Genomic DNA, 14,700 nt, shown 5'->3' on the forward strand with positions numbered 1-14,700 from the left:
CATAGATACAGCCCTGCAAACATCCCAGCAAGCAATTTTGCGTTTAAAAGACGTCTAGAAGCTGTCTATACGTAGACCTGACGTCTAGGCTAAAACACGGCTACATTTGGGCTGTCAGTGAAAGTTTAGTAGACGTCCAACCATAGCCCAAGTATATAGCTATCAATTAGACAGCTATTGAACGACTACATATATAAGTCTGATAGACAAAATAGCAAGCCAATCTCGCGTTTAAAAGACGTCTAATAGGCGTCTACACGTAGACAGCTATTTAACAACTACATATATAAGTCTAATAGACAACAAAATAATGGCAAAAGGATTATTTTTACTCAAATATGACATGTTCTGATAATAAATGTCAATCCATCCAACAAACAACAACAAACAAGATAAATATATAAAGAATTTATTACAAAAATTACATACAGGAACATTTTAAACAACAACACAACGGCTAGGCGCGGCTAACCACTAAGGCGAATGCTAACGCTAACAGGCGTGTTTTGAACGGGCACTGCACTAGTTTTAGGAAATACAGAAACAGCAACTTGAACACATCGTCTGCTGCTGTGAAATGTGCATGAATATTGTGCCAGCACATGTGCTGTCTAGGTAGCATGTTAAGCTAACCACACTAGGCTATGTCTTACTCTACACTGCTAACCGCTAAAATGGCACGGTTCCTGCACATGATAACAAATAATGTAGATACATAATGAACACATGACAAGACAAAAACACAGCGACTTACAAGATGAACCAAATAAGCCGTAAACATGACGTGAACTGCTAAGTTCTGCTCTGCCTCTGACTGCTTCTTCCACCGGGCGGAGCATTATGCCTCCTAACTGTCAAGTCTTGCGTTGCCAGTCGTCATGTCTCTCAAGCAGTACAGCTGCCCTCTAGCGGTTGAGAATCGCAATTGCATTTTGTATTTACTTGTAAAATGAAATAAAGTCAAATACGGAGAATGGTGTATGAATGTGTGACAGCAAAAAATAATTCTAATTCAGAGGTTAATACTAACTTCGCCGGATGGGCTTAAGCAGGCTATACAGTAGCGGGTCCAATTCAGAGCTAAATCGTGGCTACACACCGACCATTTCAATGAAATGATACTAATCTCAGTTTGTTTTCATAGTTGACTTCCTAACATTATCCGATGCCATGCACCTCACAAGCTGCGTGGGCGAAAACTACATTTAACCAATTTTAACACTATTTTGGCTAGAAGTGGGATACACATAGCCAGTGATCAGGGCTATAGCCAAGCCGTTGAAATGACTGCAATTGATAGCCTCGATTTCGCCGGGTGGGCTAAAAGCAGACTACATGTAGCCGGTCCAATTCAGAGCTAAATCGTGGCTACACATAGACCATGTCAATGAAATGATACTAACACCTTGTCTTTATTATTGACATTGCAAACATGATGGGATATTATCCACCTCACAGGCTGCGTAGGCGAAAACTACAATTAAACAGTTTTGGCTAGAAGTGGGCTACAAATGGGCTACAAATAGCCGGCCAGTTGGGAGCTAAATCGTGGCTATGCATAGACCATGTCAAAGAAATTAAACTAAACACCTTGTAATCACTGCTGACTTTGCTAACATGATGGAATATCATACACCTCGCAGGCTGTGTTGGCAAAAACGAAATCTAACCAATTTCAAGATCATTTTGGCTAGAAGTGGGTTACACATAGCCGGACTAAATCGGGGCTACATCTAGCCGAGACGTTGAAATGACGTCTATTGCTTGCTGGGATACTAATCTCAGTTTGTTTTCATAGGTGACTTGCTAACATGATCTGATGCCATGCACCTCACAAGTTGTGTGGGTGAAAGCTACCAATTTTAACACTATTTTGGCCAGAAGTGGGATACACATAGCCGTTGATCAGGGCTATAGCCAAGCCGTTGAAATGACGGCAATTGATTGCCTTGATTTCGCCGGATGGGCTAAAAGCAGACTACACGTTGCCGGTGTTCCGCGCAGGACTGACACACGCGTCGTACAATCCTGCCTTCTGTACAGCGCTGCCTCCCGTGTAATACAGCAGTTCTCCACTAGACGGCGCATGTACTCCACAATTGAATCTGTGCCTGTCTTACTTTCCTGAGGTAAACTTGAGTCTGCTCAGTAGTGTCTGCACTGGTCTGCTGCGGGGGGGGACAGCTTGGTACGAAGAGCAAACAAAGGTGTATCTTGGTACGATGAGCAAACAAAGGTGTATCTTGGTACGACGAGCAAACAAAGGTGTATCTTTACCCAGAGCCAGGCTCTGGGTAAAGACCGGTTAGTAGTCAAATATTCCAAGGCCTTAGTAAATATAACCCTACCCCAAAATATAAAATAAAATAATAATAATATAAAATATTGGGCTACTTGTACAGTCAAAATAGTTTTGTCGATTTTTTTTGTCAAATACGATTTTTAAATAAACAAGTTAAATGCTATTTCTTCTCAGCTTCATTTTGATATGCACGCAGGCTAGGTTTGCTTCTTGTTTTCTTACCTCTTCTGTGTTCAAAGCAAGTCACAAGGCTGTCTGAAACCAAACAGTCACCAAGCTAAAGGTTTTAGACGGTAGTACAGATGTTGAAATGCTATTTTCAGGCAAAACACACATATTGCTTGTTGGTATACTATCAGCCTACCATATCAACTATGGAAAAAAGTTATTTGTTCTGCATATCTGTATCCCCAGACATGCCGTCCACAGGTTAGTGCTAGATAAAGTTATTTGATATTATATGAACTAACTCAGTAAAATCTTTGAAATTATTGCATGTTACTGTTGAGGGTAAAAATAGTTGATTTTAATCACCTTTTCCTGTTGCATTTTCTCTCCATGCCTCTTACATGCAATACATTGAAGACAAGTTTGTCATGATCATTGTGGTAACTCTCAAAAAGTTATAGGCCATTTCAAATAGGCCGACCCAATGCAGTGTATTGTTACTGAGGATGTGCTGTATGCTACAGTGAGATAAAATTTCAAACAGCAGTCAGTCAGGTGTTCACCCCTGGACCCAAACAAGCATATTTATGAGTAAATGCTCATTAATATGCTTGATTGGGTTCTTGCTGTGTTAGATCTGGTTAGATCTGTATAATGTATTCTAAGTGGAAAGGACAGTCTGTTCTACAAATGGGTTAAAGGGATAAACGGAAAAAATCTGGTTTGAGGTTGTAGTTAAGGTTTTTATTTATTTATTTTATTTAACCTTTATTTAACCAGGTGAGTCTCAATGAGATTACAAGATCTCTTTTTCGAGGGAGCCCTGGCCAAGACAGCAGCGATAGTGTCGCAACATACAAAAACAAACATGAAGAGACATACAGTAAAAACAAGGCAGTAAAAGAAGTAATAAAAAACACACAGAATCCTGCACCTAAAAAGAGTAGATGAGTCTAGCTATAGGGAACCATTTACAAACTCCAATTGAATCAGCCTCCAAACCCTTCATTGCATTTTTAAAAGCTCATTCAGCTGATTTGGTTTGGTTCATTTGTTGATGGCATTTCTCCAGTTCTTTGGTACAAAAATTCTACATGTTTTGATAGACTTAAATGTGGGGTAAAAGTATGCATTTTGCAGTAAAAGCAACTTTGATATGAACTGTAGAATCTGTATAAGGTGATTCACCCTCTGTGATTATGCTTTTCTTTCTCGCTTTGTATGGTAATCCAATGCAAAAATGTAATAACTGAACCCAAATTGGTCTTTTTGTAAAGTTTGTAAATTGCAATCCTGGTTGATTTATCATTACTTGTGTCAGAGCTAAGGCACAGAATCGTTCACATGGGAAGGCCTATATACAAGCCTCTTGAGTATTTTAGATGTGTGATAGGCCTACCATTCATTCACAAATGTACAAAAGTAGTGACCTCAAACTTTACACATGACAACACTCACTGTAACACATCAGATAATATGGATATGTTGTCTTGCCCCGGATGTTTCATCTCCCTGTAGTTTAGTGAAAATCAAGGAGTCTCAGTTTGCTGAAAGGTTCAACTCCAATGTAAATTAATGTACTTTTCCCCTCAATCGTCCTCTCTACTGTTTTGTCTTAATCTCCTGGTTGGAGAGTGAATTGAACCCAAGTCATAAAATGATTGCTCTTATGCCTTATAATTTAGAGTAGACAGACATTTTCATGTCCAGAGGTAGTGGCAGTCCGCCTGTCTTTGGGTCTACATGCAGGTCTTCCCCTGCTGGTCTGGGCTTCCGTCCCACCAGAACCTTCTCTGATGTTTTCCCCTACTCCGTCCTCTCAGCTTTCCTATTGTGTCAATAATTTATATAACTAAGGGGAGTGGACTGGCCACTCTAAAAGCGAAATACTGTCATTAATCCAATATAAAGAGAAACCAGCAAGACTAGAGCCAATGTGGGGCACCCTGGTGGCTCACTGAGTAGAGCGCATACCATAAGGTTCAGTCTTTCCCGCAACGACCCGGGTTCGAATCCTTTGCTGCATGTCCTCCCCCCTCTCTCCCATACCTTCCTGTCTCTCTCTCGCACTATCTCTGTCAGTAAAGCATAAAATAAATATAAAAAAAAAAAAGATTGATGTGTTTCATGAATTTCCCCAGTCATAGAGAGTAATTAAGAAAAACAAAACACAATGATAGAAACAAATGGGATGTACAAGAGATGCATGAGAAAACTCACGGTGGCTCAGTGGTCTAAGGAACTGCCTCACAGTACAGGCTGCAGAAATGAAGGTCATGGGTTCAATACTTGCTCATTAATTGCTTTGTTGCATGTCTGCCCCATTATGTCAGATAGCGTATATAGGCCCACTTATTTGTAAAATCATGAATTGTTTAGATTGTTTAGATTTTTTTATTAGGATAGGACAGCACTTTTTTAATTAGAAATTCAGGACTAATAAACTAAATTACTAATAAACATTAACCCATTTTTACAATCCATCTTATATTTAGAGATCTAGAATTTTGTTTTTGACGGTTGGAAATAGCGTGTACAGAAAATACTTTATGAGGTTATATATTTTTTTTTACCACTGAACATGACAAGCGTCCACGGGAAACACATTTGTACAGCACGCCTGCCTGCAGTAAACAGGGTCTTTGTCTCCAGATGACACCTGGCGGCTGAAATACGAAACCACAACAGGGGGCAGCGCTGTACGGGAGGCAGGACTGTACGACGCGTGTGTTTACACTGGGGAGGCACGCATGTACGGGGGGGCAGTCCTGCGCGGAACACCGGCAACGTGTATTCTGCTTTTAGCCCATCCGGCGAAATCGAGGCAATCAATTGCCGTCATTTCAACGGCTTGGCTGTAGCCCTGATCAGTGGCTATGTGTATCACACTTCTAGCCAAAATAGTGTTAAAATTGGTAGTTTTCGCCCACGCAACTTGTGAGGTGCATGGCATGTTAGCAAGTCAACTATGAAAACAAACTGAGATTAGTATCATTTCAGTGAAATGATCTATGTGTAGCCACGATTTAACTCTGAATTGGACCGGCTACTGTATAGCCTGCTTAAGCCCATCCGGCGAAGTTAGTATTAACCTTTGAATTAGCATTATTTGTTGCTGTTACACATTCATATACACCATTCTCCGTATTTGACTTTCTTTCATTTTACAAGTAAATACAAAATGCAATTACGATTCTCAACCGCTAGAGGGCAGCTGTACTGCTTGAGAGACATGACGACTGGCAACGCGAGACTCGACAGTGAGGAGGCATAATGCTCCGCCCGGTGGAAGAAGCAGTCAGAGGCAGAGCAGAACTGAGCAGTTCACGTCATGTTTACGGCTTATTTGGTTTATCTTGTAAGTCACTGTGTTTTTGTCTTGTCATGTGTTCATTATGTATCTACATTATTTGTTATCATGTGCAGGAACCGTGCCATTTTTAGCGGTTAGCAGTGAGTAAGCCATAGTGTGGTTAGCTTAACATGCTACCTAGAAAGCACATGTGCTGGCACAATATTCATGCACATTTCACAACAGCAGACGATGTGTACTGAAGTTGCATCTGTTTCTGTTTTTTCTAAAACTAGTGCAGTGCCCGTTCAAAACGCGCCTGTTAGCGTTAGCATTCGCCTTAGCGGTTAGCCACGCCTAGCAGTTGTGTTGTTGTTTAAAATGTTCCATGATTGTAGTTTTTGTAATAAATTACTTATATATTTATCATGTTTTAATATGTTAAGTTGTTTAAAATGTTTCTGTATGTATTTTTTGTAATAAATCCTTTATATATTTATCTTGTTTGTTGGATGGATTGACATTTATTATCAGAACATGTTATATTTGAGTAAAAAGAATCCTTTAGCCATTATTTTGTTGTCTATTAGACTTATATATGTAGTTGTTCAATAGCCGTCTAATTGATGGCTATATACTTGGGCTATGGTTGGACGTCTACTAAACTTTCACTGACAGCCCAAATTTACCCGTGTTTTAGCCTAGACGTCAGGTCTACGAATAGACGGCTTTTAGACGTCTTTTAAACGCAAAATTGCTTGCTGGTTAGTCATTCGACTCGAGATTTATTAACAATGCTTTGGGGGGTCGTTTTGTTTTCCTTTGAGGCCGTTGGACCATCTCATTCCGGCCCCGTTGCGGGCCGGAATGAGATGGTCCACGGGCCGGGTCTGGCCCTGGGGCCGTATTTTGCCCATGTCTGGTCTAGAGGGTACAAAACAACCCCCTTAATTTATCCCTGAAATGTCCTTAATTTCTCATTACATAAACATTAATTATCCATTAAAAACAACATAGCTTGAAAAAAGTAAGGTTAGTATCCTGGGTTTATAAGGGATTTATTCATGGGTTGATTCACAGAGACACTAAATTAAGGGATTTTTTTATGCCTTTTATGCAGGTTTACAGGGTTTTCTGGTTTTCTGATTGCTTAGGCACTATCTTTGAAACTACAGGCTATTTTTGCAAAACTCTACACACTAACCACAAAACATTACACCAAAACATTATACATCTCTTGCAAAAGCAAACAATCCTTGCAAAACTCTTCAAACTCTTTTAAAAATTGTGTTTTTGCATCAATACAGTTCACACAAACCATTATTTGAATAAACACACGAAGCACCAACTACACACTGATAGTATAAATGAAAAACACTTGTGGCTTTTGCTTTTTCTGTGTGCAGGGCAGAGCAGTTTGCAATAAAGTTTTGTCATACATGTAGTAAACACACATACATACAGGTATCCAAATGTGTAAAGTATGGATGTGTATTCCGAACATAACACACTATCAATACAAATAAGGGTATTTTTTTCTCCAAATGTTCTACAGTAACACTCCTCAAACAACAAAAGCGCAGTAGAAGAAAACAAAAACATTTGTGCTAGAAACAGAACAGAAACAAATTGGCTATCTATAAGTTACTACTACTATAACTAGTAGTACTACTACTACTAACTACTATAAGTTTACAGTGTTGCTAGAAGTGTGTAAATTCCAAACTGAGTGTGAGAGAAAGATTACCTTTAGGTGAATAATGTTTGTATTTCCAGTAGATCCAATACATCCAGAAAAAACAGGATTTCTCCTGCAGTCCATACAGGTGGAGAAAGGAGCAGAGATACAGATCTGCTGCTGAAGGCAAAGCAGCCTTTCTGTACACAAAAAAAACCTGGTTATCAGGTTACCACATGGGTTACTATGGTTTCATTCAGCCCATTTCCCGTTTTCAGTTATAGGAGCAATAGAGTGATGCCCCCTGATATCCTGACCGTTAACAGACTTGCAGTTACATGTAAACACTAACTGGAGGCTGCCAGAGTCTGAAACTGACAGCATTTTAATAACAGACTCAGCTGAAACAGGAAGGTTAATATCACACTCTACTGTGGTTAAAGCAGAGTCACTTTGAAATATAATCTTATTTCTATTTAAGTTTCAAAACACACAAGTCATGAAAACAGAAAAGATTGTGATAACTTTATTAATAAAATACAGGTTTCATGTGTTCAGGTCAAGTGTTCGAGCAAGTGTTGCTCAGTTCACTACAAACCCTGAACTCATATTTCTTGCACTGTATATTCTTATTTATTGACAGAACTCTTTGCTTTGTAATTTGCTCACTTCTTATTTAAATGTGAAGAAGACAGAAAGCAGATGGAAAACAAACTGATCTGCTCTTCTGACCAGAAGAGGTCTGGCCCACACTACATATAGTCTACATCATATAGACAAGCTGTTGTGGTTGAATCACTCCGCAGCGACAGATCACCAGTGTTTTATTTCTCATTCATTTTAACGGAGCGGTCAGTCTGAGTTCATCTCATGACGTCACACCGCCCTCTGCTGGAGAAAACACGAAATGGATTTTCAGGCTCACTGGACCACATGCAGCACACAATATTACATTTTAATATCTGATTTTACATAATTTGAAGAACATTTACATTCCCAAGCTTTGAAATGAAACAAGAAACAGTCAACTTGGTTCTTGACAGTCATTGAGAAATCACCACATGAATAATGCGGTGTGTGTGGAGTCTCTTTCTCACTCATTCACACTGTCAACACACCCACACTACATATAGTCTACATCATATAAACACGGTAGCCCACTATAGCGTATATAATGCATTTATGTATTTAATAATTTCATCAGATTTGTTTTCTTTTTCTGTTTTTTTTCTTCTTTCTTCTTGTAATGATTTCCCTTTATTGTTATTAACAGATATTATTGTTATCATTCTCTTTCTATATCTATTATTTTCTCCTCTATGCTTTGGCAACACAAATGTGTTTACATGTCAAGCCAATAAAGCAAGTTGAAAATGAGAGAGGTATGTGTAAAGAGACACACACACAGAGCCGGGCGGCCCCATACGCTCACTACGCAAGTTGCGTAGGGCCCCGCAAATTACGCAAGGGCCCCGCCTCCCCCTCGTGTCAAAGCATGTGTCTGTTTACAACTTCGATGAGAGGATGAAGCGGAACTATCCTTCTGGTCACGAAAAGAGGGGGAAAAAAACACCATGAGAATGAATTGCGGGAACAGCAGTCAGGTAAACTTGTGTTCTCTCCAAGTCTTGCTAACCTAGCTGGGCAGCGCATCTCTTGGTCTGTCTGCGTCAGCTATTTATTCCGTTTGATAAACGCCGACGGGAAGCGGTGTTTATAGACTGCAGCTCGGAAAAGATAACCGCGTCGCGCGTGAACACGCGTTCATATGCGCGTGCACAAAATTACACTCGCGCTTTACAGTTTACTAGAATCAGGAATAAAAACCTGACTTCTGTTTACAATAAACAGGCAGATTAATGTTAAAAGTTATTAAAATGTATAAAACAATACATCTAAAAGCCTATACATTTAAGATTTCATTTGTTTAGCCTTTTACAGGAATTTGTCATGTGAGAGCACTGAGTCAGATATTTATGAACCACACAACAGAGGATGTGGTCATGTGACCATGACTTGACTGAAGTGTAATTGGTTTAATTACTGCAAAATAAATTCCCCTCATTACAGAAATAAAATAAACATCAGCTCAAGTTATAATGTAGGATATTTACCAACAAGTGTTGAAATCAAATGTTATAATTTCTCCTGACTGTAATGTAATTGAAGCAAAATGTCCAATTTTATTAACAGTGACATGGGAAGAATAATAAACATACTTTATATATTACCTTATATTCATACTAACATTATATTTATATATTTATAGAAACATTATATTAACATTATATATAACATTAACTATTATGCTACAGATAAACAGGTCTGATTCCCAGCAAGCTGTCATAAAAACATGAGGGATTAAACTTCACAATAAGAATTGTATCCAAATCTGCCATATTGCACAAACCGTACAAATTTGTCAGTGACTGTTGTCTGAGTGATTTAGGGATGGAAAATAGTAAATTCTTATCCTTATATCTTATCTTATATCTTATCTTATATCTTATAATTATGTGAGCTATTATTCAGAGTGACTTAAAATTAGTGCAAACTATTGCAATAGTGGAAATATATAAACATTCTTCCAGCATCAACAGGATGAGCTGCCAGATAATTTAAAGTGCCAGGAAAACAAAAAGTGCTGCAACATTAGTCTTTTAAATACAAGTACAAACATCCCTGATATCAGCAGTCTAATAACATGGTAACAAGTTTCTTAATTCTTTAAAAGTCACCAGAATGCAGGAAACAAAGTTTCTGAAAAGTAAATTTTTCTGGGGGAGGACCCACAGACCCCCCACTTTGGTTTCAAAATCCTCCCTATTTTTGAGGTCTCAAGGTTGGCAAGTGTGTCTGCAGTCGATCACACTTTTTTTCTCCCAAGCGGTGGAGATTTCGTTTTAGCTGCTGTCTCTTCATGCAGAGTGGAGCGCATTATGAGGAAAAGTGTGGCAACAAAAGCACCAATCCAGCAAAGAGAGCGGTCACTCCCCGGCTCTGCAGCTTGGTTTTCTCAGCTGTGGACTGAAGCCTGGCTGCTGTTCAGAGATCAGACAAATACTGAGTCATTAATGTGAAGAGGAAACAGTTTACTGTAACAATCTGACAAGAGAACAGAAGAACCACAGCAGATCAGACAGGGGAGCGAGCCTCTCTTTACTTACAAATAGTTCTGAGTTCTACTGAGTTCTACTGAGTCAACTCACCAGTGACAGTGAGGGAACAGTCACGAAAGTTCCCTCCATAACCAGTGAACACTTCACACAGGTACGTTCCTGAGTCGTTAGTCCTGAGTCTGGACAGATGGAGCCTGATGGTTCCTTCTCTGAGTCTGTGTTCATCACATCGCACTCGTCCTGTAAACTGCTCATGTTGAGATTCTGGTTCTTCAACACCGTTTTCTAAATAATATAAAGTCTTTTCTTCAGTAGGGGACAGCAGTGAACAATAGATGTTAAATGAGGTGAGAGACATGTTGGGTTTGGGTGGGAAGATCCATTCCATCGCCACGTTCCCGTTCTCCTCTGCCTGATAGGAGATCTGCTTCACATTCACAATGAATGTTCCTGAGGGAGAGAGAGAGGAAAGTGAGGAACAGAGAGACTGAGAGTGTTTACATGCTCACCAATACTCTGATATTAACCTGATTAAGGAAACACTCTGTCTATATAGGTTTTGTTGGAGAGTTTTAGTGTCCATGATGGTCTAAATGCTGTTTCAGAGGCTTTTCGACCTGACAAGAAGAAAATCAAAGCAAATCAATCATCAAGTGAGAAAATCTGTTAGTGAGGCTGAAAATCTCTTTATATTTCTGGATAATGAATTGAAGGTGGAAGCTGACCGCAGACACAGGATGTGAGGAAGAGCAGCAGCAGGATCCAGATCATCTTCTCCCTGTGAGAGCAGAGGACAGAGGGGGAGGAGTCATGAACATGTGATGAAACCTAAGTCATCTCAGGCAGTAGAGCCTCTCAGATCCCTTCACACCTCCAGCCGTCCTGTGGACCGACAGCAGACACTGAGCCATGTGAGATATGAAGTCTGGGTCTGATTCACCTGCTGGAGCTGAGAGTGGAAGAATTACCGGCTCCCTGTACTTTATCCTGATGTAACAATGTTCCCTTTTGAAAAAAAACAGCATTAACAGCAACCACTGCATGTAGCCCAATGCTACTTTTTACCTTCTGCCACATTTTTGACACCATCTGCAAGTAACTCTGGGTATATGTAATAACACCTCCACCTGCACCTGGGAGTAGCTTTTGTCGTATGTGTACCTGTGCGCGTTACAATGACAATAAAGTTGAATTGAATTGTATAAAGTGCCACTTATATAGTATATCACTACAATGCAGAGGGCAGTACAGAACACGTATTGTACTAGGGTGTGAAAGCCCAGAGGAGGCGAGACATCAATGGCCCGGCTTGCATTAGGTCTACCTAGTCTAGTTTGACCACCACTAATTGATGATTTTAATTGGTCGGTCCTAGTCTAGGTCAGAGGAAGCAAGGTACAGCCAGGAAACACAATGTCAGGAAAAGACAAGACAGGTTATATGGATCTTCGTCACGTTTTCAAAAGAGGAAGAAAGGTAGGATATTATAGGTTAAACAAGTGATTGATTATCCGTATATGGAGAGATAGCAAAGATCAGGCAGCTGTGTGTTGGCGAGCTGACTACAGCGGCCAGATGGACACTGGAGTGTTGCTGGACTGACACTTGACTGGCCGGTAGCTTCATGGTTAGATGCCTACAAGCTAAAAACCTCATGTGTCCAAATGTTGAGCTTTGCTACAGTCAACATAATATTGGATCACTGTAAACAAAATGTTACCATTTCTGAAATCCCCAGCTAGTCACTTTATGCCCTTTGAGCGCGTTTTTGTACAGGTCCACTTGTACAGCTATATACACACCCTATAACATGCAGATAATAATAATTCCATGTGAATCGTTGCAGTCTTAAAATATACAGACGGCTCTTTCTCTAACGGATCAGACTGACAGATATTTGACCTGTTATCATCTGCATCTGCACTGTGTTACATCTTTTAAACGTTTGATCAGTGAAAGTTCAAGCTGCAACTCATCAGAAGACAACAGCAGAGAAGTGGCGCTGACAGATCCAGCACTCAAACTATAAAAACCTGATTCCTTCATTTTTTCACCATTTTCATTTATCCTTTATTTATACAGGGAAAGCCCAACTGAGACCTAGGTCTCTTTTACAGCGGTGCCTGTTAACATGGCATACAATGGAAACAAACCAAAACACACGGTGAACTGGTCAAGTTTTAACCTATAGTTGAGTGGGAAGACCGAGTAGTGGATCAGCTGGGAAGTGAGACCAGGAAAGAGTCACTTACCTTCAGGTGAACACTGTCCGTATTTCCAGTGACAAACATCCAGAGAGACGAGATTTCTCCTGCAGTCCGTACAGAAAGAGAAGGAGCAGAGATCATACAGACAGACAGACAGGCTGAGAGCGGAGCGGAAAACTGAATGAAAACTGAATGAATGGGCGGTGCAGACTCGTGTTTACCCACAGGTGAAGTTTTTTACTGTTGGGTGGAGCCTCTCGGGCGGAGCGTGTGGTTTTAGCGGGAGAAAACTTAAAAAAAAACAAAAAAAAAAAAAACGTTAAACCGACAGCAACCGGTTGAGCAGGACGACCGGCATTTAATGAGAGCAAAGGAAGACATTAAACAACTGTCATTCATAGATTAACAGATTACATGTTGTTTGGCCAAAGATCTCTCTCTCTCTCTCTCTCTCTTTGTCTCTCTCTCTCTCTGTCTGTCTGTCTGTCTGTCTGTCTGTGTGTGTGTGTGTGTGTGTGTGTGTGTGTGTGTGTGTGTATGTGTGTGTGTATCTTTACACACACAACCTCTCTCTCAATTTCAACTTGGCATGACATGTAAACACATTTGTGTTGCCAAAGCATAGAGGAGAAAATAATAGATATAGAAAGAGAATGATAATAACAATAATATCTGTTAATAACAATAAAGGGAAATCATTACAAGTGAAGAAAAAAACAGAAAAAGAAAAAAAATCAGATTAAATTATTAAATACATAAATGCATTAGGGGCTACTGTGTTTATATGATGTAGACTATATGTAGTGTGGGTGTGTTGACAGTGTGAATGAGTGAGAAAGAGACTCCACACACACCGCATTATTCATGTGGTGATTTCTCAATGACTGTCAAGAACCAAGTTGACTGTTTCTTGTTTCATTTCAAAGCTTGGGAATGTAAATGTTCTTCAAATTATGTAAAATCAGATATTAAAATGTAATATTGTGTGCTGCATGTGGTCCAGTGAGCAGCGCATTATTCATGTGGTGATTTCTCAGTGACTGTCAAGAACCAAGTTGACTGTTTCTTGTTTCATTCAGTTTGATCTGCTGCAGGACAGAAATGTCTCATCTGCTCTCCTCTTCTGGTCAGAAGAGCAGATCAGTTTGTTTTCCATCTGTTCTTCTCTCAGCAGCTTTCTGTCTTCTTCACATTTAAATAAGAAGTGAGCAAATTACAAAGCAAGAGTTCTGTCAATAAATAAGAATATACAGTGCAAAAAATATGAGTTCAGGGTTTGTAGTGAACTGAGCAACACTTCAGTTTTCCACCAGGAAACCTCTGAGGAAAATGACCTGAACACATGAAACCTGTATTTTATTAATAAAGTTATCACAACCTTTCTGTTTTCATGACTTTTGTGTTTTGAAACTTAAATAGAAATGAGATTGTATTCCAAAGTGACTCTGCTTTAACCACAGTAGAGAAGAGCTGACATACACACAATGATTAAAATTGTTAAAAAAAAACTTTCCTGTAGAGTCAGGTTTTTATTCCAGATTCTAGTAAACACTAATACACACACAGTGGAGAACAGCTTGGATACAACTACACACAATGTCCAGCAGGTGGTGCTGTAATCACATACACACACACACACACACACACACACACGCTGTATAAATAAAAGTTTATTATTTATACCTAATCAGTATTTGGTCAAAGTGATAAACTAGCAGCCATAAGTCACCAAACTATCAGAGGAACATCGGTCCTGATGTGAAATGTTTAGAAAATACTAACAAATAGTTTTTTTTTCCTATTCTTTGATCTCCTTTAATGATAAATACTAAGAGACTGGATCTGGACTCAGGATTCAGGTTTGGCTGAATCCTCGTTAAATCCACCTGGCTGTGTAAAGTCAAACAGACTCTGGGTCAGACTTTATTTGGATT

The sequence above is a fragment of the Centroberyx affinis genome, unplaced genomic scaffold (genome assembly GCF_046629955.1).
Source record: "Centroberyx affinis isolate AG114_WGS23_722 - 3 ecotype Tasmania unplaced genomic scaffold, CSIRO-AGI_Caff_v1 ptg000655l_1, whole genome shotgun sequence".
In the NCBI taxonomy this organism is placed as follows: Eukaryota; Metazoa; Chordata; class Actinopteri; order Beryciformes; family Berycidae; genus Centroberyx; species Centroberyx affinis.